Genomic DNA, 24803 nt, shown 5'->3' on the forward strand with positions numbered 1-24803 from the left:
AACGCTGAATATAGAAAGGAGTAACACCCACCCAAGTACAATCTGCATGAGATAAGGTAAACTGAGATAAATCATGTGCCACTAAATTGGCCTTTCTACCTATGTGTACAACAGCAAAAGAGTGAAAACCACTTATTTTTTACAATTTCATAATTTATTTATTTGATAATATTAAAATCATTCAGTTAATTTCAAATTAAGTAAAAAATCATTCAGTTCATTTCAAATTAAGTAATGATTTTTTAATCTCATCAAAGTTTGTTCCACTATAACCAAAAAAGCATCTCATCAAATAAGTTGAATAACATTTTTTAATACTTTTTATCGGGATAATCACTTATCAGGAGTGTTAGTCACAGTTCAAACAGATTTATTTTTTCGACAGCAAAAGAATAACTCATGAGTCAAAAGATCATCCACATGCAATGAAGGTATGAAAAACGGTAGAAAGGGGGGGTTTGAATAACGTTTTCAAATTAAAACTTCCACCTTAAAGATTTCAACAAATCTTTCGAGACTTAAGTGCTAAAGATAAGAGATAGAAAAGCACACAAAGATTTTTATCCTGGTTCGCTTGATAAATCCCTCAAGCTAATCCAGTCCACCCGTCAAGGTGATTTCTTCCTTCTTAGAATGAAGGCAATCCACTAATCAGGTAAAGTGTTACAACTGCACTTGAAACCTACAAGTGACTAACAATTACACTGACTTAGCTCACACTAAGATTCACTCTCTTAGTCTTCTCTAGGATCCGATCAACCTTGATCTCCTAAAGGTAACTAAACAAATTGTTTAACAAAGAATGTTTACACGAGATTTGCTTCTGAAAAGCTAATAGTAAACACAATGAATTCAGATGAAAGAATGCTTGAAGGTTTTTGAATATAGCTTGCGCGTGTGTAATTCTTCCAACCGCATCTTTCAATCTTCAGCCTCTATTTATACTCCAAGGATTAGGGTTTGAACGCTGCATGGAAATGCTACCGTTGGAGGGCAGTTCTGGAAATTCCAGCTTCTGCTGTGGCTGAGAACGTTAGGTAGGTCGTCAGGATAGTACATATGCTTTTGTACTTGGATAGCGACTTGACCTTTAAACCTAGGAGACTTCTGATCAGGAGAATGCTTCATGTTGGAACTTGTGAAGCCGGTTGATCAGAGTCAGAGGGAAAGCACAGATCCTCTGACCGTTGTATCTTCTGATTCTGAACTCAGAGGGAAGTACATGGTCTTCAGAGTTTCTTGCTTCTGGACATCAGAGTTTCCACTATTCAGCTTCTGGATCTTCAGAGTCTTCTACACCATCAGAACATCTGAACCTTCAGAGTTTCTTGGTTGTCAGAACTTCTGGATCTTCAGAACTTCTAGTGACTGAGTCCATATCAGAGCTTGTATAACTTCAGATCTTCTGAAGCGTTTCTACTGTTCAGAGTGAACATAGATGTTGCGAAAGCGTTGCTTGGGTCACTCTTTATGCACAGTGCTTCTGATTTGTGTGAGATTGAATTGAGGTCAGAGCCTGTAAACAACACACTCAGAAAAACACGTTAGAGTACCACAATTGTTCATATCAAAAGGTTAACTTGTAATCATCAAAACATATAGTTGTACTACTAGATCAAAACTTGATCTTACAATCTCCCCCTTTTTGATGATGACAAAACTAAGATTTTTGATGAACAATTCTTAAACATTAAACTGAATTCACTCAGAGTTTAGGGATATAGAATAAGACTTATCCTGATGTGAATAGTTTTATCTTGCTCATTCTGAATTCAAGTCACAGCTTGATTCTGAGCTTAGCTCCCCCTGAATCTAATACTTGATGAAAACGTTAGAAAAGTCTAGATTCTGAGCTAAATAATATAGGAGTTCAGAGTGAAAAACTTATGACATAGATGAATTGGAATAATCAGAGCGCATAAGTATTCAGAGTCAACGGACAGAGTCTTGGGTATCAGAGTCAAACTAAAATCACTTCAGAAGAAGTGAAATGTATTCCTTGTATTTGCCCAGTGACACATCTATGGTCATAAAGGTGGAACTCTTAAATTCTCCAAAATAAAAATAAATCACACTAACACAGCTTACACATCAAAAACTGGTTGTACTCCCCCTTTTTGTCATAAGCAAAAAGCCTGGGGTGTGAAAAACTTAGTTTGAAGTACAAGGTACTCCCCCTTAGAGAAGGTCTAAGTTAAAAAAAAAACGATGCATGAAACAGAGTTAGGCGAATTAAAGAGAAGAGTTAATGCAAAAGAAGAACGTTTACCACCGGCCAAGGGAGTAAAGAGAAGCTTCAGTTACCAAGGACTTAACCTCGAGAAACTGTAGGAGCATTAACTGTCAGAGAGAAAGTGAAGCTTATATAAAGCGATGAAGAAAAGGGGTAAGCTTCACAACTCGATCAATACCATAATCAGAAATGGCTTCATACAGGGTTGCACTAGAAGAGCTCAGAAGGAAGGCCTTCGAGGAGGACATGTTCCTTAACATAAGACATCCAGAGGGTACAAAGACCATACCAGAGCTAGCGAGGACACTGCTTGAAGAGGACCTTTGTCCAGAGCTGAAGAATGACTTGAAGGAATTCCTTGCCTTCGTGGAGGAAGTGCAAGAACTCAGCCAGCTTGAGCTGAAGCTGCTGGAAGAAAAGGAAATCATAGAGAAGAAGCTCAAGACAACAGAAGAGATTCTGGAGAGGAATGAGCTAAACGTCAATCTCAACAACATCCAGTATTCACTGGATCGTCTGGAGAAAGAGAGGTCAGAGCAGCACCAAGAGTGCAGAAGAATGAGGAGGGATCCTCCATTCTAGAGTTTAGGAAAGAAAAATGTATGATGTAAAAGCATAATGATTATGAATAAAGAAAATTTTGCAAACACATGTGACAAATATATATAGATGTATGTGCAAAGCTAAACAGAAACTAACAAAGCATAACAACTAAAGTAACTTAAATAAAAGAAAAGGAAGTTAAAATAAAACTAAGTTAAGAGGGAAAATGAAGAGATCCTAAGACTAAGGCTTGTCAGAGCGACGCAGAAGTTCCTTAAGAATTTGCTTCATGTCCATCAGCAGAGACTCATGAGTATCAAGACGTTGTTCCATGAGATCGAGTCTGGACGAGCTTGACTGTGTGGAGCTAGAAGGAACATTCTGAGCAGCTTGATGAGCTGGAATGGAAGCAGAAGCAGCAGGAGTAAAAACCACTAGTGCAAGTGCTTGGCATCTAAGGGCTTCAGCTTCAGCTTCAAGTCTCTCTGCCTCTAATCTTGCTTGTTCAGCTTGAGCTGCTGCTTGACGTGCAGCTTCTTCTGCTTGCTCTTGCTTTCGTCAGGCCTCTTCAACAGCTTCAAGGAGCTTATGTCTTTGTTGTTGTTCATGAAGAGCCACCCTTCTTGCAAACCTCTGCTTTGCAGCCTCGATCCTCTGATCCCTTTCTGCAGTCAGATGCTGCATCATAATAGGAACTTGAGCTACTAGCCAAGTACTCAGACTATTCCACTCTTCAGCAACAGATTCAGCATTCTCACTCAGGTCAGTGTGACCTTGCACGTTGCGTAGCATCAAAGAAGCTTCATGATTAAAAACATTGATGCACTCAGAGAGAGAGAGGTGGGTCTGAGGTAAGTGTAGGGAACTATGGAGAGGTTGGTTTCTGGAGAGGTTGGGTGATTGCTACTGTTAGCTTCAGAAGCACCTTGAGGAGAGCCAATGTCAAAGGTTTGGACATGAGGTTCAGAGGCTCCAAGGTGTGGGTCAGAAGTTTCAACCAGAGGATGGGGTGATCTAACCGAAGAGTGGTTAGACACAGAGTGTTCTGGTTCTGGTTGAACTGGCTCTTGATGGGCAGGGTCAGGCTGAGCTTGTTGAGCCAAAGGGTCTGCCTCATGTAAGGGGTTAGCCAAGATAGGTTCATCTGGGTCAACTAGACGTTCAGGTCTAGGTCCAGGATATCTCCTAGGGCTTGGACATGTGAGGTAATACTCTGGGATGGCAGACACTTTTTCTTTTCTGACTTCCATGAATTTACGATGTGACTCAGAGTTATTGGAAGGGGAGGAGTCAGCAACGTTAATTGGGAATGATACAGGAGTATAGGCAGTGGAAGAATCTGTATCAGTGGTTCTGGCAGCTGGACGTGCTGATGCTCTGGGGACAGAGTGATCAGACGTTCTGGGTTCAGGTTCTGGTTGGACAGGAATTGTGAGTTCAGGTCCAGAGGGTTCAAGAATAATTGGTTCTTGTTGGATTGTGATGGGTGAGGTTGGTTCATTTGGACGAGGGGTTTGAAGCATATTCCACAGAGGGGCTTCTTGTTGGGAAGGTTGGAAAAAGGAAGACCTTGGGGAATTGGGTGGAGATGAGGCTTGGACAGCAGGTTGAGACTCGGGGATAGTAGTGAGTTGGGTGGATGTGCGTTTGAGGAGGGTAGAAATGGGAAGTGCATCAATAGAATTTAAATCATCATCAGATTCAATGATAGCAGACTTACTTGTACGCACGGCAGAGCGAGTCACTCTGGCAGAAGTATCCATCCTGATGACTATAGCAGCAGGTTCCACCCGTGCAGGCTTCACCACGATTCTGACCTGTTTCTTCTTCTTCTTGGGAGGAGAAGGACCATCCTCATTATCACCATCATCACCATCATCTGGCTTGGTGGTTTCAGCATGTTTTCTCTTAGGCTGGTCAGCCTTCTTCTTCTTTTTCAGAGGGACATCAGATTCCTCAGAGGATTCTTCTAAGACCATCTTTCTCTGAACTTTCTTCTTTTGAGGAGAGTCAAACTCTGGAGCTGGGGGCAATCTTCTGAAGAATTCATCAATATCAATCTCAAACCCTTGGTTCTTCAGATCATCAATGTAGCATAGAATTGCCTCTGGGTTGTCTGCTTGTGTCCACAGAGGGAAATCATGCAGAGGCACCCTTCTTTGTCTGATTTCAGCAGACGTATCTTCATGAGCTAGGGCAATTTTCTTCTTGACCAAACCCATCTTCTTCAAAGAGTTGGCAGTGAAGACATCACTAACGATGGTGGTCAGATCCTCTATGCATCCTGCCTTGATCAGATCTTGCACAAAGTTGCTCTCAATGAAGAGATCTGATAGCAATCTCCCAAAGGGAATATACTTGATGGCAGACTTGATGGAGGCAGTAGTTCTTGACTTCTTGATGCATTCATTCAAGTAAGAGAACAAGAAGAAGGGGAGGCAGATCTTCTTCTTATCTTGAATGAAGAACAACATCGCCTTCTGGCAGAAGTTGATGTAGTCTGGGGAACTGCTCTTTGGCCTCTGATTGATGCAGTGTAGCAGAATCTTGTGCCAGATTCTGAGCTTGGGATGAAGATCCACCACTTTGTAGTCAGTCTTGCCCGGTTTGTAAGTGGTGTACAGAGCCTTGTTGGTTTCATCTTTCGTTTTGGGTTTCAGCTTCGATTCAGTTAGTTGAAATCGATAGCCACGTGCAGTATCTGCTCCCAGCAGATTCACAATTGACTTCTCAGTTATGATGATACTCCTTCCAGCAATGTAGGAGACCACCTGAGTGTCATCGCAGTCGGCATGCTTCCAGAATTCCTTGACCAATTTGTCATAAATTGGTCCTCTGAGCCTGTTGAAGTATTCTTCCCATCCCTGAACTTGAACTTCAGGACGCAAGTCAAACCCATTTGCAGCAAGGTTGTCGAGGTCGAATCTCCATTCTGCAAGTACTTGAAGTTCTTCAGGAGCATACACGCAGTGAACGGCACAGCCCCGTTCTGCGATTGGGATCATCTGCTCTTGAGCTTGACCTTGATTTCTCTGAACCTCAGGACCTGCCTGTCCTGTAGCTTGACCAACTACCATTACAGGAAACCTGGTTGCGTCAGCAGCTTCGTTTTTGTTTTGTCTCACCATTTTGAGCGGTTGAAGGTTTTGGGTAGAAAGGAAGATGAAGATGATGAATAGAGAGAGAGAGAGAGATCGTGCAGATAAGGGTTTGAAAAACTGAGAGAGAGAGAGAGAGAATGTAAAACCGTAAGTGTAGGAGAACGTGTGTGTATAGTGGGTTTTTTTAAAAGTAACCGTTGTTGATCAAAAAGCAAGTTAAAATCAACGGTTAAAAATTAAGGACATCATAGTAACAGTAAATACACATATCACACGCAGGAGAGAAGCACATCTACACTCATTATGACAGACTATCACACGGGCACAAGGAACTATGCATCAGAGATACTGACACACGTTTTACTGTCTCAGTTTCAGAGTCAGCACCAATGGGTACATACACTCTGATAGAGTTACCTTCTGGACTAGACATCTTCTGATCAAGAAGTATCATAGTCAGAGGTTCTGATCCATCTTCACTCTGGACAAAAGTCCATATTCAGATTTTTCAGAATAAAATTAAATCTATCCTCTGCTAAGGGCTTTGTAAAGATATCTGCCCATTGATGGTCAGTATCAACAAACTTCAGAAGAAGTACGCCCTTCTGTACATAATCTCTAATAAAGTGATACTTTACCTCAATGTGCTTTGCCCTTGAATGTAAGATAGGATTCTTACTCAAAGATATTGCAGCAGTGTTATCACAGTAGATTGGGATATTGCTCTCAAGGATCTGATAGTCCTCCAGCTGATGTTTCATCCAGAGCATCTGAGTGCTGCATATTGCTGCTGAGATATATTCTGCCTCTGCAGTGGATAGTGCAATGGTTGATTGCCTCTTGCTTGCCCATGAGACTAGATTACTTCCCAGAAATTGACAATTTCCAGAAGTACTTTTTCTCTCTGTTCTATCTCCAGCATAATCAGCATCACAATAACCTGAAAGGTTATACTCTGATGTTTTCTTATACATCAAGCCAAGGTTAGTGGTGCCTTTCAGATACCTTAGGATCCTCTTAACAGCAGTTAAGTGGGTTTCCCTTGGATCTGATTGGAAACGAGCACATAAATGAACACTAAACAATATATCTGGCCTAGATGCAGTTAAGTATAGAAGTGATCCTATCATACCACGATAGAGCTTCTGACAAACTTTACCACTTGCATCTTCTTTCTCCAGAATGCATGTAGGATGCATTGGAGTCTTAGCAACTGTAGATTCCAGCATATTGAACTTCTTCATAACTTCTTTAGTGTACTTGCTCTGATGGATATATGTTCCTTCTGGTGTTTGATCAACTTGTATTCCCAGAAAGTACTTTAGTTCTCCCATCATACTCATCTCAAATTCATCCTGCATCATCTCAGAAAATTCTTTGCATAGAGATTGATTAGCAGAACCAAATATAATATCATCAACATAAATTTGCACAATTAAGATATCATCTTTGTAAGTTTTGCAAAAGAGAGTTGTATCTACTTTACCCCTTACAAACTTATTCTCCAGAAGGAATGAGCTGAGTCTCTCATACCATGCTCTGGGAGCTTGCTTCAGACCATAGAGTGATTTCTTCAGTTTGAACACGTGGTCTGGGTTCTTCTCATCTTCAAAACCTGGGGGTTGATGAACGTAGACTTCCTCTGAAATGTAACCATTTAGGAAGGCACTCTTCACATCCATCTGATGAAGAACTATGTTGTGATTCACTGAGAAGGAGATCAACAGTCTGATTGCTTCTAGTCTTGCTACTGGAGCAAAAGTTTCAGTGTAGTCTATTCCTTCTTGCTGGCTGTAGCCTTGAGCAACTAGCCTTGCCTTGTTTCTGACTACATCTCCTTTCTCATTCAACTTGTTTCTGAACACCCATTTGGTTCCAATCACATGAACACTTTCAGGCTTCTTCACTAAGCTCCAAACATCATTCTTAGAAAATTGATTCAATTCTTCTTCCATAGCCAGAATCCAATCCTTGTCCTGAAGAGCTTCATCTATGGACTTGGGTTCAATTAAGGACACCAATCCTTTCAGACTGAGCAGAGTTTCTTCAGAGGGTCTGAAGGCTGATCTGGTTCTGACTGGTTCGTCTTTGTTGCCCATAATTAATTCCTTAGGGTGAGCTGCAGTGATTCTGCTCTTCTTTAGAGTTTGTGAATCAGAGGGACCAGCTTCTTCTTCTGGTTCATCTTCCTCTGGCTCAGCTTCCTTTGGAGCTTTGCCTTTGTCAGAAACATTTATACTTAAATCTGCAAATTTCTCAACTAGCTTTGACTGATCAGAGTCAAGCTTATCGTCAAATCTAACATGAATAGATTCTTCAATAGTTTTAGCATCAGTATTATAAAATCTAAAGCCTTTAGATCTCTCAGAGTAACCAAGTAATAGACATTTAGAAGACTTAGCATCAAATTTATGCAATGTATCCTTAGTATTAAGAACATAACAAACACAACCAAAAGGATGAAAGTAAGAAATGTTGGGTTTTATGTTCTTCCACAATTCATAGGGAGTCTTATTCAGAATTGGTCTCACAGAGATTCTGTTCTGAATGTAACACGTTGTATTTACTGCTTCTGCCCAAAAGTGCTTAGCCATGCCAATTTCTTGGAGCATGGTTCTAGCCATCTCCTGAAGAGTTCTGTTCTTCCTCTCAACAACACCATTTTGTTGAGGAGTTCTGGGACAAGAGAAATCATGTGCAATTCCATAGGAATCAAACAGACTCTCAAACTTGTCATTCTCAAACTCTCCACCATGGTCACTTCTGACATGCACAATCCTACAAGCCTTCTCGTTTTGCACTTGGGCTATGAAGGTAGAGAACACAGCATGAGACTCATCCTTGCGGGTTAGAAACTTTACCCATGTACAGCGGCTATAGTCGTCAACGATGACCATCCCATATCTCTTGCCACCTATAGACTCAGTTTTCACTGGTCCAAACAGCTCGATATGCAGAAGTTCCAACGGCCTTGAGGTTGAGACAACATTCTTTGCCTTGAAAGGGACTTTTGTGAATTTGCCTTTCTGACATGCTTCACAAAGAGCGTCTGAAGCGAACTTCAGAGTGGGCAAGCCTCTGACAAGGTTTAGCTTGCTCAGCTGAGAAATCTTTCTCATACTGGCATGCCCTAACCGTCTATGCCATACTCATTGCTCTTCATTAACAGACAGAAGGCACTTCACATTCTGAGCCTCCAACTCAAATAATCTGATCTTATATATGTTGTTCTTCCTCTTGCTGTTAAACAGAACAGAGCCATCGATCTGACTTACAGCCCGGCAGGACTTTTGATTAAAGATAACATCATAACCCTTATCAGCTAATTGACTTATAGACAATAAGTTATGAGTTAAGCCGTCTACCAATAACACATTATCAATGCATGGACTACTATCTACACAAATAGTACCAGTACCAACAATTTTACCCTTTTCGTTGCCACCAAAGCCAACTTCACCTCCAGGCTTAAGTTTTAGCTCTTGGAACATACGCCTTTCTCCCGTCATGTGACGCGAGCATCCACTGTCCAGATACCATGACTGGTGTTTCAGTGGAGCTATCAAGGATATCTCATTTTCATCGTCTGAATTAGGATCTCCTTCTGATTCTGAGTCAGAGTCAACAGCTTCCTTTGACTCTGCTCCTTTGTCTTTGACAATAGCCATGAGTCCTTGGACTTCACCATCAGAGTCAACATCCTCTGACTCTGATTCATCAAAAGTCACCATCAGACTTTTCTTGGTCTTGAAGTGCTTCTATGGCTTCTTGTCCTTCTTCAATTTTGGACAGTCACTTTTGTAGTGCCCAGATTCTTTGCACTCAAAGCATGTGACTTCCTTAAGTGAGGACTTCTTCTGACCTGAGGATTCAGACTTTCCTTTGGCCTTTCCAGAGCCTTTGTACTTGCTCTGCCTGTGCTTCCAGATTCGGTTGAGTCTTTTAGAGATCAGAGTCAGCTCATCTTCATCAGAATCTTCTGATGCTTCTTCAGATTCTTCTTCTTCAGCTTGAAGAGCTTTTGACTTCTCTGCTTTAGCCTTCTCAGATTTGGATTTTAAGGCTATTGACTTCTTCCTCAGATCTTGCATCTCTGAGCGCTTCAGCTCATGGCACTTCAGTATGCTGATGAGTTCTTCTAAACTCATACGCTCAACATCTCTTGTGAGCTCTATTGAAGTCACCAAGGGCATCTAGCTTTCAGGAAGACATCTGATGACCCTTATGACATGATCTTTAGTTGTGTAGCTCTTGTTGAGAGGTCGTATTCCAGCTACAAGCAACTGAAATCTGGAAAACATTTCTTCAATGGACTCGTTTGGCTCCATGACGAAGGATTCATACTTTTGGATCAAAGACAATGCCTTTGATTCTTTGACTTTCTTGTTTCCTTCATGAGACATCTTCAGGGATTCAAAAATGCCTTTTGCATACTCACGATCTGTAATCTTCTGGTACTCTTCATAAGAAATAGCACTTAGAAGAATTGCTCTAGCTTTGTGATGTTGTGAGTAAAGCTTCTTTTGATCTGCAGTCATCTCTGACCTTGGGATCTTCTTGCCTTCTTCATCAGTTGGACGCTCATAGCCATCCACAATAATATCCCAGAGATCAGCATCAAAACCCAGAAAGAAACTTTCAAGTCTATCTTTCCAATATTCGAATCTTTGACCGTCGAACATGGGAGGCTTTGCATTGTAACCATCTCTTTGAGTTTCACTGGTTGTAGCCATTGTTTTTCACACCGGCCCGGATCACTGAACACTGTTAGGTGTGGTAATCAGAACTTGCGCTCTGATACCAATTGAAGGTATGAAAAACGGTAGAAAGGGGGGGTTTGAATAACGTTTTCAAATTAAAACTTCCACCTTAAAGATTTCAACAAATCTTTCGAGACTTAAGTGCTAAAGATAAGAAATAGAAAAGCACACAAGGATTTTTATCCTGGTTCACTTGATAAATCCCTCAAGCTAATCCAGTCCACCCGTCAAGGTGATTTCTTCCTTCTTAGAATGAAGGCAATCCACTAATCAGGTAAAGTGTTACAACTGCACTTGAAACCTACAAGTGACTAACAATTACACTGACTTAGCTCACACTAAGATTCACTCTCTTAGTCTTCTCTAGGATCCGATCAACCTTGATCTCCTAAAGGTAACTAATCAAACTGTTTAACAAAGAATGTTTACACGAGATTTGCTTCTGAAAAGCTAATAGTAAACACAATGAATTCAGATGAAAGAATGCTTGAAGGTTTTTGAATATAGCTTGCGCGTGTGTAATTCTTCCAACCGCATCTTTCAATCTTCAGCCTCTATTTATACTCCAAGGATTAGGGTTTGAACGCTGCATGGAAATGCTACCGTTGGAGGGCAGTTCTGGAAATTCCAGCTTCTGCTGTGGCCGAGAACGTTAGGCAGGTCGTCAGGATAGTACATATGCTTTTGTACTTGGATAGCGACTTGACCTTTAAACCTAGGAGACTTCTGATCAGGGGAATGCTTCATGTTGGAACTTGTGAAGCCGGTTGATCAGAGTCAGAGGGAAAGCACAGATCCTCTGACCGTTGTATCTTCTGATTCTGAACTCAGAGAGAAGTACATGGTCTTCAGAGTTTCTTGCTTCTGGACATCAGAGTTTCCACTATTCAACTTCTAGATCTTCAGAGTCTTTTACACCATCAGAACATCTGAACCTTCAGAGTTTCTTGGTTGTCAGAACTTCTGGATCTTCAGAACTTCTAGTGACTGAGTCCATATCAGAGCTTGTATAACTTCAGATCATCTGAAGCGTTTCTACTGTTCAGAGTGAACATAGATGTTGTGAAAGCGTTGCTTGGGTCACTCTTTATGCACAGTGCTTCTGATTTGTGTGAGATTGAATTGAGGTCAGAGCCTGTAAACAACACACTCAGAAAAACACGTTAGAGTACCACAATTGTTCATATCAAAAGGTTAACTTGTAATCATCAAAACATAGAGTTGTACTACTAGATCAAAACTTGATCTTACATGCAAAAGAATACACAAAACCGTTTTACATGAAGAAAGTAAACACCTAAAAACCCACAAACACTAAATGAGAGAGGATTAAAACTCCCAACCGAAATCCAAATACTCATGATGAAAGGATATTTAATGAAGAAGTTTTCCTCCACTAACTACTATTAAATCCCTTTCAAGACTCAATCGTAGTATATGATGACCCTAGTTTAGTAGTGTTTCTAGCGTCATTTCGTTGTGGGTTTTGAGTCTTTTTGTTGAGTCTCATGTAGTGTTTCACACCATCTCATGCATTTTTATCTTTATTAGTCCTTTTGCATTTCTTTGGTAATTTCATAGTTTTATAAGGTCTTTAATGGTATTTTAGTAGAGTTTAGGGGTCTTGTTTAATTCCTAGTTCATTTTATACTTTTGTGCAATTTAACCTTTGAGTTTCTTGCTTTTGTTCCTAGTCTTTCTATGCAAGTAACCAGGTTGTAACAGCTGGAGGAAGAAGGCCAAGGGGTTTAAAGACTTGAAGGAGGCATTAAAGAGGAGTTAAAATGAAGATTTAAGGTTTTTTTAGGCGAGCTGGGGCGCTCAAGCACCCAACAATGGTGCCTGAGCGCCAGGATGGCAGAAGCCAAAATGCTGGAAAATTCAGTCTGGCGCTTGAGCGCCCGGCACACCAGAAATCTCGTCCATTTTACCTATAAATAGGAATTTTGTCATTTCTCTTGGAATCTTTTGTCATTTTCTCATATTTCAATAAGTTAGAAGAGAGGGTTTGGGTTCTAGAGCTTGAGGAGCTTCCTCCAAGTCCTATGATCCAGGTTTTGTCTTTCTTTTCTTGTATGGATTTCATAGCCATGCTTGGCTAAATCCCTTTTGCTTTGGGTTCTTTGTAAGACTTATGATATTTTAATCTTAATTCCTATTTCTATTCATGAATCCTCTGAGTAAACCCTTGAATCTCATATCCATGCTTTATGTTTCAAGTTAGAACATGTGCTAGCTTTATACTTTTCTATAATAGAACGGAAGTTTGGGAGCGCTTCAAGAAGCTCTTGAGGAAATGTCCTCAACACAATCTCACCCAAGCTGAATTGGTTGCAACATTTTATGATGGTCTACAATACTCTTGGAGGTTTGGCCTAGATGCGACTTCAAATGGCGAGTTCGATGCTCTTCCCCCACAAGCGGGGTATGACTTAATAGAAAAGATGGCAGCGAGAGCCATGAACTCTGAAAATGATCGCCAAACCCGAAGGAGTAAGCTTGAAGTGGAAGCTTACGACAAGCTCTTGGCCTCCAACAAGCAACTCTTCGAACGAATTGCGGAGATTCAAAATCACATAAAGGCGACCAATTTGGTCGGAGCTACAACAGCCAAAGTGGAGTGTGTAGCTATTGGAGGGCCCAATGTTAGTGAATTTTGCACCATTACTAGTCAGGGTTTCCGAGGTCAAAGCTCTGGACTTTCTCAACAAGTCCAAGAGCAAGTTGGTGAAAATGATGGTGGCAAGAAGAGCTTAGAGAAGCTATTGGAGAGTTGCATCAACCGCATGAACAACAACCATAAGAACCAAGAGGCGGCTATCAAGAATTTGGAGAACCAACTTGGCCATCTAGCCAAGCAAATGGCCGAGATACCTCAAGGTAAGTTTTCTCCCGATTCTTTAATTTTGTCTAAACAAGAAAATTTTGCTGTTGTTACCACTAGGAGTGGGAGAGTGTTACACGAGTCAAAAAAACAAGATGAGGGAGAGAAAAATGAGAAAGTACAGGAAGAATATGAGGGTGCTACGGAGAAGAGAGTGAGTGAACCTGTGAAAGCTAGAGTTGTGAGCACTCCTTCTCCTGAACTTAGTAAGATTCCATTCCCCAAGGCTTTGGTTAAGAAAAATCTGGATAAACAGTTTTCTAAGTTTTTGGAAGTTTTTAAGAAACTCCACATCAATATTCATTTTTCTGAAGCCTTGGTGCAAATGCCTATCTATGCTAAGTTCATGAAGGACATTTTAAGTAAGAGAAGGAAGTTGAGTGAGGTTGATGAAACTATCATGATGACCGAGGAGTGTAGTGCCATTTTGCAAAGAAAAATGCCTAAGAAGAGAAGGGATCCTGGGAGTTTTACTATCCCAGTGGAGATTGAGGGGTTGACTGTTGTTGAGGCCTTATGTGATTTGGGAGCGAGCATCAACTTGATGCTGCTTAGCATGTTTAGAAGGCTGAACTTAGGAGAGGTCACCCCGACCATGCTCTCCTTACAAATGGCGGACTGATCCCTAAAAACACCTTATGGGATCATTGAAGATGTGATGGTTAAGGTTGATAAGTACATGTTCCCAGTTGATTTTGTGGTGCTGGACATGGAGGAGGATGCTAAGATTCCTCTCATTCTTGGCCGACCCTTCTTAGCCACTGGCAGGGCTAAGATCGATGTTGATAAGGGTCAGCTCATTCTAAGAGTAGGTGAGGACAAGGTAAGATTTTCGGTTTTCAATCCTAATTTGCAAACTAACCTTAATGATGGTTTTGTTTGTGATATGATCAAAAGCTTATCCAGGTCTTCAAAGGAGACCCCCAAGTTAAGTGAAAAACATGTTGAGCTTAATCAAGCTCTCATCAAGCTTGTTAGTGAAAACAAGTATGGGGGGTCTAAAGAGGAGAATTTCCAAGACCACATGGCCCGATTCACTCAAGCTAGTCACCTTGTAAATATGGAAGGTGTGACTAGTGATGAGTTCATGATTAAGCTCTTCCCTCACTCCTTGAAGGGGGGAGCAAGGATTTGGTACGATGGTTTAGATGATACCCTCTCTTGGGAGGAGTTGTTCCAAAAGTTTTGTGCAAGGTTCCTACCTTTTACATGTGGAGAAAAGATTGATGGTAAGGAATTCCCTTCCTAACACCAAAGGAAGGAGAGTCCACCTAGGACTATAACTTAGGGCTGCTTGGGAGACAACCCAAGTCTTGTTTTACTTTGCTTGTTTGTTTGCTGCATTTTGCAGGGAATGAGAGCCTAAATTTTGGAGTAGGAGGTGTATCTAAGGCCTCCATGGTAATTGGTAAAGGAGGTCGACTCTTTCTCTTAGTTTAGCTCATGCATTTTTGCATATTTTTCCTTTGTAGCCTTCATTTTCTATTTGGCCATTCATTGTTTAGTTAGAGTCGTTTTTTTGGATCTTTACTTCCCTATACTCACATGTTCTTGGCCTTAGTTATGCTCTCTAGCTTGTGCTGGTTTTGGAAAATGTTGTTGTAAATACTTGTGTTGTCTTTTGGGGTTGAGTGATTGCATGCTTTGGGGAAGAGAGGAGGAGACTTCGGTCTTCCGAGTGTTTCTTAAGGATAGAGTTGGTGTGAGTCTACAAGGGTCCATCTTTGACCCTTCACCATAAAATTTCCCTGGAGGATCCTTACTCACTCGTACTTCTTAGTTCTGTATTGATTTCACTCTTTGCATGCTTTGTGATACTTGCACAATTTTTGAGACTTGTAGGTTTTTGAGCTTTAGAGTTTGTTGGCTTGAACATTTGCCCCTAGTTGTCCCTTTTGAGCCTATTGAAGATTTCTTTGTTAGCTAAATGATTAGGGATGGATGATAGGTTGGATTTTGGGGAGTGTTGGTCCTTGCATTGTGTTGAAGCTAGTAATTAAAGTTGGAAATTGTCTCTTGCCCCATGTGAAAAAAAAGAAAAAAAGAAAAAGACAAAAAGACTCCTAATCAAGTTGGAGTTGCAAAAAGGAAAAAATAGAAGAAACGAAAGTTGAAAAAGAGGGGTCAAGAGACTTGTGCAATAGGACCACACTCAATATGTTTTGAAGCCTAGTCTTCCTTAGGGGCCAACCACCTTGTACTTCACCAAGCCACACATTTCACCCCTTGTGAAGTCTCTTTGAATTTGTGCATGTTTGATCATTGTTGCTTTTGAGTGAATGAAATCCAGAACCTATGAACTGCTTGTGTGCTCAGTGCACTAAATGTATATCTCATCCTAGGAATTTAAGATCTATATGTTTCTCATAATGGACTCTACACTCTTCTTTGTCTGAAAGTGGCATGAAGTGGATTGTTGTGTCTTTCTTTTGGAACCAGTTGTAGTTTCAATATCCCCCGATTTTGGTGATAAGTATTCTGTTGACAGCACTTGTTTTGGGAGCATTTCTTGCGCTTAAGGGCAAGCGAGTTGTTCTTTACGCTCGAGGGCGAGCTGTCGTTGAGTATAATGGTGTGATGACCCTAGTTTAGTAGTGTTTTTAGGGTCATTTCGTTGTGGGTTTTGAGTCTTTTTGTTGAGTCTCATGTAGTGTTTCACACCATCTCATGCATTTTTATCTTTATTAGTCATTTTGCATTGCTTTGGTAATTTCATAGTTTTATAAGGTCTTTAATGTTATTTTAGTAGAGTTTAGGGGTCTTGTTTAATTCCTAGTTCATTTTATACTTTTGTGCAATTTAACCTTTGTTCCTAGTCTTTCTATGCAAGTAACCAGGTTGTAACAGCTGAAGGAAGAAGGCCAAGGGGTTTAAAGACTTGAAGGAGGCATTAAAGAGGAGTTAAAATGAAGATTTAAGGTTTTTTTAGGCGAGCTGGGGCGCTCAAGCGCCCCACAATGGCGCCTGAGCGCCAAGATGGCAGAAGCCAAAATGCTGGAAAATTCAGTCTGGCGCTTGAGCGCCCGGCACACGAGAAATCTCGTCCATTTTACCTATAAATAGGATTTTTTTCATTTCTCTTGGAATCTTTTGTCATTTTCTCATATTTCAATAAGTTAGAAGAGAGGGTTTGGGTTCTAGAGCTTGAGGAGCTTCCTCCAAGTCCTATAATCCAGGTTTTGTCTTTCTTTTCTTGTATGGATTTCATAGCCATGTTTGGCTAAATCCCTTTTGCTTTGGGTTCTTTGTAAGACTTATGATGTTTTAATCTTAATTCCTATTTCTATTCATGAATCCTCTGAGTAAACCCTTGAATCCTATATCCATGCTTTATGTTTCAAGTTAGAACATGTGCTAGCTTTATACTTTTCTATAATAGAACGGAAGTTTGTTATAGATTAGGGACTTGTTGTGGGATTACCCCTTCTATGCTTGCTACTAGGAATAGAGGAAGGGTTGGGGTTTGTTGGCCTGAATTGCATGCTTAATGCCTTTAGCAAATGTTTAGGTTATCAAGGAATTGTGACTATCTTTCGGCTTGAGAGGATTGTCTATGTGTAACGCCCCAATTTCTCAACTGAGGAATCACATTAAGTAACCTAACAAAGTGTAAGGACTATTCTGCAATCCCTAAAATCCAAGGGTATTTTTTTTTTTTGAAAATGAAAAGACTAAATACCATAGGGTTGGAAATGTTACATAACTTTATTTAAATAATCTGTTTCCCGACATAATAATATACATAACATAGAGTAGTTCACAACACCTTAAACGGGGTTCCAAAATAAGTTTGCTCACTTAGACAAGTGGCGAGATAAGGTTTAAACAACAGAGTTTCAGAAGGAGAAAGAAACTCAGACATAGTCCACCAAAAAGGGAGAAGCAACTGCTTCATCCACCTTTACTCGACCGCCCACGGTCACGATCTCCAACTCGAACAGCTAAGCTTCAGCGGAAGGCTCTCCATCGCCTAATAGCATTAAGCGCCCAAACAACAAGTAGCAAATAGAAAGGGTTAACTCCATGCAATTACCACATAATAAAGAGAAAAGCATGTTATTCAAATCTAATACATGTCGTGGTAAGTAAGCTACCAATTTAACTCAGGATAGATGACAACTCATCCTATCGATCATGAAATCGAATCATATATTTAACAGAATTAAACATATCAGCATATCAGCAAAATCAACGATATGATTTTAAAACAGATACCAACAAAACTTAACAACATAAACTAAATCATGAATCAATAACTTAACAGCATAGGTTAATTCAGATAACAATAACTTCAACAATATAACATCAAATCAGATATCAATAATCTTCAACAATATAACGACAAATCAGATATCAATAATCCTCAACAATATAACGACAAATCAGATATCAATAATCCTCAACAATATAATATCAAATCAGATATCAATAATCCTCAACAATATAAATCAAACTAGATATCAACAATCCTCAACATATGACATCAAATCAGATATCAATAATCCTCAACATCAAATCAGATATCAAAACTTCATCAATATAAATCAAACAATAACGTCTCGCAAGACGGGACAGTCCTGTGAAAATATCCACTCCACTGTCACTAAGTAACGCCTCGAAGGACGGGATAGTCATGTGAAAATATCCACTCCACTACCACTTGATAACGCCTCAAAGGACGGGACAATCCTGTGAAAATATCCATTCCACTGTCACTAAGTAACGCCTCGAAGGACGGGATAGTCATGTGAAAATATCCACTCCACTAACACTTGATAACGCCCCGAAAGACGGGATAGTCATGTGAAAATATCCACTCCACTACCACTTGATAACGCCCCGAAAGACGGGACAATCCCGTGGGACAAACCCACCTCGTCGCCACTTCAAGCAAACCAAAACATCTCATCCAACTCAGTATTCACTCAAACAACAATCTCAAATCCAATAATCAAATTAACATAATCACATGTTATTCATATTATCAACAAACATAATTCAATTCAATTGCATACCAACTCAGTTCAATGACAGAAACCAGTAAACGGCCGAAGCCTCTCAGAAAACGGAGACACACGTCTCAAAAAGTTTACTCGGTCGAAGCCTTCAGAAAACATTTGGCACAAGCCTCAGAAACAGTCAACATAAGCAAGCATACAACATTGAAAGCATACCAACATTTCAGTCAATTGCCAATCAAGTTTAAACAACTTCATCTCAAACGCATGCAGTGCGATAAAAGCATGCAAGACTCAAAGACGCGCTAAAACCGAGTTACCCTTACCTTCGGGAGTAGAAGTTGTGCATGGAAGTTGTGAACCTAAAACAAAGAAACACAATCATCAACACAAGCCTCACTGGAAGCAACACGATCTAATAATACTAATCGAAATCGTAAAGAACGCTTTTAAAGCTTCAGAGTTCCTATTTAGGCACGAATTGACAACGGAGACTTCGTTCGCTAAAACGAGCATAACTCGAGCTACAGAACTCGGAATGACACGAAACCAACGCCAAAATTTCGACAATCGAAAGAGCTACGCAATGGCTCAGGTCATAGAGACCCAAAAATTATTTTTGGACACGGTTTCCCTAACAAATAGGTTTCGGCCACTATGGAAAATAGGGTTTCCGAACTTTTTCTTCGATCTAAATCAATTCCTAGGTATTCTTAGGCGATATCTAGGCCAGGTAAACTCTCAGAAAAATTATCGGATCGAAAACTGTCGCAGGGGTATTTTGGTCAATATTTTTAGCTCGGAAACTCAAAATCAGAATTTCGAAAAACAAATTAGATGAGGTCGACACCAACGACAATTATGACGACTAATCCTACTAATGCTAAGCACAGTCGGGAGTTTTTGATTCAAAAAGCGGAACCTTTGTCAGAAATGAGTATTTTTAGCAGAATTGAAGTTCGGCGGCGATTCGACGAGATTCGGCGAAATGTAATCCGCTAAACATGCTCAGGGGCACGCAGGGAATAAGTTTAGACACTAAAATCAAGTTATTTGGACAGTTTTACAAAAAGCTCAAAACTTTGAGCACAAAAAGACATAGAGAAAAGCGACAGAATTTACGATCAGAGGTAAGGAAAAGCATCAGTACCTCGAGGCCTACGCGTAGCAACGAACTGTGGAATGATCAGGAAAGAATTGGCAAAAATCACTTCTCCTCCTCCTCCTCTTGAAGCCACGGTCGTGTGTGTGTGTTTGTGATTTTTTTTTATTTTTTTTCATTTTCTTGCTATTTATAGGTTTTGGAAAATGCAGAAAAATGAAAATTTCGCGATTCCGAATTTTCTTGCGCATTCCTCTGTGAATTCTAAGATAGGTTCTGGCGACAGAATTCCAGAACTCAAAACAGGTTTCTTGGAATTAAATCAAACGATCCAAAGTCGGTGTAAATCGATTTTACCCGAAAAACTACTTTTTGCAGTTGATGTCGGATGAGAAAACTTCGTTCTGAAGAAAGATTAGAAACATCAAGAGAAATAGGTGTACGCGTGTAAAATCTTCATTTGAAGCTCCGAATAAAAAAAGTCTTCATCGTCGGTTGATTTTAGGTTTCTTGAACTATCAGTGATTTAGTTTCGGCAAACCTCCGAGGATTAGAATCGGACGTTCGTACATTTCAGGGTTTCGTATCAAAACGCTTGTTTATAGAAGATTAAGAGAAGTTCTAACATTTCTCTGAAGATTTTTGGAATTAGTTTCCATCGTGTCTTTAAGTGTAAATTAGTCGTTTACTAACGTTTTCGCCCTAAGGCGGAAGTGAATACTACTCGTGCTATAACTATATCGACTAAAGTACTATTCTTAGTCATTTCCTGAACTTTCTTCTTCATAATATAAATCCAAATATTAAACGAAAGTTAAGTTCCTCTCACGCTTACACAGAATCCTATGCGTGAGCTGGAAATTATTTATTTATTTAATTCTAAAATCTTGGGTCTTACACTATGCGAGGCATCGATAGATGATTGTTTAGGCTAAATCATCAAGGAGAGACTCAGAGCTTTGTGGATAGAATAGGTTGATTAGAACTGAATTAGTTAAGCAAGAACCCAAGGCATTCTCACCATTGATTATCACACACTTATCTTTGTTAGCTTTGTAATTAAGTATCACAACAATCAATCAACCTTTAAAACTGAATTTTACTCGCTTTCATACCGTGAACTCGAGGCTTAAACTGAATTGTCACATTCCAATTCCCTGTGGTTCGATAATTTAAAACCCGGAGATATCTGTGCACTTGCAGATTGACCAACAGTATAGTATCGGGTTTTGTCGTCTCCACTGGGATTGTGTTGCTATGTATTAATCTCACTAGCTAGATGTTGGGTGAATGGTTTAAAAAGTAAAATGTAGGTTTATTGAAATAAAGGAAAAACTATAATTAAAGCAATAAAAGAAGTTTCACGGAGGCAAACAAAGAAGAAAATGTATTTGGAAAATGAGTTCATTTGATTTACAACTTATTCTCAACCAATATTCTCTTATAAGATGAAATTAACATTTAAGATGTCGATAAGAGCTATTTACCCACTAATTTCTTAGCTAAGCGAATCTACCCATTAAGAACCTAGTCTTAATCTTTTAAGCCCTAGTGATCATAAAAGGAGCATTATAACACATACCTACTCGATAAGACATTCCCAAGCTCTGGTCATAACCCAAGAAGTTCATGTCTTAGTGGATAGAATCTCTGACTGTCACTCAAGAAATCCTAATAGTTCCTACTAGATAATCCTATCCTAGAGAGGTGAGTATCCCGACTTGTCACTCAGTATAGATCTCTTTCCTAACTCATGATATTCATACCTAAGAGTTAATGTCTCCTATTTTCACCTAGAAAACCTCAACCCTACCTAAGACATGTCTTTCTTAAGATGACTGATGCAAGGGTGGTTTCTCTCATTAACTAAATTCACACCAACTTTTCAATTGTCATGCAAATCCTAAAAAGCATCATATTGGTAAAAGATTCATGAATGCGCAAAGAGAATTAATAACCTAAGACATAGGAATTTTTCCCCTTTCTATGAACTAAGCCTACATTAACTCATAATTTTCCAATCTATTTATGAATTAATATAAACTCTTTAAATCACCAATTAACCAATTGAAGCATTAAACATAGAGAGAAACACCAAATAATGAAAATTCATACTTATAATTGCATAAAAAGTATATTGAATAAGAGACAAATCAAGTTTTATCATCCCAAATACTAAAAGAGAGTCAACACAAAAACAGGTAAAGAGAAAAGCGAAACCCAAAATAGAACGGAGCCATAGATGTCCGAAGAAGCTGTCACCTCCTTCATGGCCCTGACACCGGCCCTCAAGGGCCTAGCCTTCCTCTCCACCAAGAAATTGCCTTCAAGTCTCCCACAGGTGTTTATTAGGTTTTGGAGAAAAGAAAGATGAAAAAAATCTCAAAAATTAGGTCAAAAACTGATTTTATAGTGAATTTCGTGTTCTGTGCGTTTTTATCTTTTTCTGATACAGAAGATGATCTAGTGAGGTCAGGTGCACCCTAACACAGTGCACCCGCGTAAATCTGGAACATTGATGCATATCCGGCGAATCTGGCGTGTTTGGTGTATGATATACGGCGTACCGCGACGAACTGTAGTGTAGCCTCAAGGATCTCATGCTTTATCTTCCAAAGTATGACACGTGTCGAGATGTCAGCGCAGGTGCATGGTAGGTTCGTGAACCTGCGCTACACAGGATTCCAACGTCCAAAATTCTTTAATATTTCCGTTTTTTCATTATTTCTTCCTTTTTCCCCATATCTTCTCCTAAAATAAAGCAAATAAAAATAGATAAGAGATAAAAATAAGATAACACCTTAAAATAAACTTATCTATCCTAAATTAAAGTAAATAAATCCTAATAATATCTAGAAAATAATATAAAATATAGAGAAATACTAAAACTTAATAAAAATATTAAAATGCATTAAATAAGCCTAAAGTGTCCTAAAATGACTAAAATATCTTAAATAATATAGTAAAATGCATGCAAATAAACTAGGAAAATAACCTTAAATCTCGGGTCATCAACTCACCATTAGAAGAAACCAAACCCTAGAAAAAGAAAAAAAAAATCAAATTACAATCGCTAAACCTCCAAGAACAACAGAAAAAACACCAAAGCCCCAAATCAAATTAGTAAAAAACGAACAAAAAATGGAGCATAACCATGAATGGTTAGAAATCCCTCCGATCAGAGAACTTCGCAGTACCCCTTTGTTTCACCAAAACCACAGCCACTGAAAACTCCACCATTCCTTTTATGATGCAACCTCCAAAGAACCAGAGCCAACATAACGCCTCCTTCACCATGAGCAAGCCCAGATCACCTCTGCACCTCAACAACCAAGCCACGCGGAAAAGCTCGCCGCCAAACATGAAGACCATTAAGCATTAATCGACACACAAACTTATTATACAAGTTAGAGTCTCACATTGGCTAGAGATGCGGTCCATCACGTGCGCCGCTAAAGTCGCTGCCACCCTCTATACTTAGAGCGCCGCCGCAACTCTCACGTGCGCGATTCTCGCCGTTATTGAGCCCCAGCCGCCGCATTCTCTTCTTTGAGTGTCGCCGCCGCTCTCACGTGCGATCCTCGCCGTGTTTGAGCCGCCGCCGCCGCACCTTCTCTTCTTCTTCCTTTCTCCCTCACCTTCTTCCTCTCATGAGTTTATCAAGTGCTTATACATGTAAGGGTAGTCTCTTGAATTAGTGCGTGCGTATGTATGTTTTCATTTTTTTTCATGATATGTGAAATGAAGTTGTCAAAAGGCGTTGTGAATATGGTTGTATGTTGTGTTATTTGTTGCTCTTACATGTTGATGCATGCTTATTGATGATATGGGAAACATGTCTTAAATTGGATAAAAATTGTTGAACCGTTGGAATTTTGGAAAAAGATAAACGACCCCTTGTCATTGATGGTTGTGGGCCTTGAATGCTAACAAGAGCATCTATGGTTTGAAATTTGAAGTGGCAACATGGTGGTTATTTGTCCCACCGTTGTCCCATCTCGAGGAGATGTTTTGAATTACTCGACAACGTGGTTGTCTAGCCTAGTGAGGCTTTTGATCGATCCATCTTGTAGAAGCATATAGACATTAGGACTAACCTATCCTAATCGATAATTCGTGTAATTTGTTTTGTTGTTCTTGTTAAGATTTTTGATTTTTTTATTATCTCTTACCTTATCTCACCTTTTAATTCATGAACTCCATTGTCTTACCTTGTTGTCAAATTTTGAATTGTTTTTGTTTTGTTATTGAGACTAGCCCTTAATGTTTGCTACTTGTCTACTTGGGTGCTTAACGCTTTAGATGACGAGCCGTTTAGTGGTGAAGTTTGATTGTTCTTGACGACAAGAGTGGATGGGCGACGACTTGTGCTAGGTGACGAGGCTTTGAGGCGACGAAGATGGAAAGCGTGCACGCGAACGTTTATTAAATAATTTTATACTTTGTCCCGTACGCCGATATTATGTTGGTTTTGGATTTTGAATTTTGCGCTAGCGGTTTAGCTAGGAATTTTATCGGGATATTATTTATATTCATATTATCGCGATTTTTGGATATTGTTAAATCGGATAATGGTTTAAAAATCTAATGATAAAGTTTTTTTGAAAAGTTGATTAAAGTAAAGTAATCAAATTGATTTTTGAGAGTGAAGGATAATTGAATCGATTTTTGAAAAGCGATTTGAAATGATATTGAAAAACCTCATTTGAGTTCAAGTAAGAACTCAGGTTGTTCTGTCTAAGGCAAGAAGGGCTTTTAATGCGACATTGTGCCCGACCAGCTTACCTGGGAACTTCTCGGGCCATTGCTTGGGTGATGATGGACCTTTGTTTCGAAATATCACCATTTGGAAAAGAAAAAAAAATCCCGAATTAGTCCCCATATTTTGTTGGGTTACTAATGTGATCCCCGGTTTAGAAATTGGGGCGTTACATTTGTGGTTTGCACAACCATATATAAGCACTTGATTGGCCACATCTCTAGTGGAGCGTGGAATGAAATGGGTGGCCCAAATATGAGAGGTCTCCACAACAAATAGATGGCTCTGATACCATATTAGGAGGCCTAACTCAACTCAAAAGCTAGCTCAAGAGTTGAGGTTTGCACAACCATATATAAGCACTTAATTGACCACATCTCTAGCCAATGTGAGACTCTAACAATACATAATATGATACTAACAATGGCATACAAGCAACATGTAGATCCTGAAGCATCAAATC

The sequence above is a fragment of the Lotus japonicus genome, chromosome 4 (assembly GCF_012489685.1).
Source record: "Lotus japonicus ecotype B-129 chromosome 4, LjGifu_v1.2".
NCBI lineage: Eukaryota > Viridiplantae > Streptophyta > Magnoliopsida > Fabales > Fabaceae > Lotus > Lotus japonicus.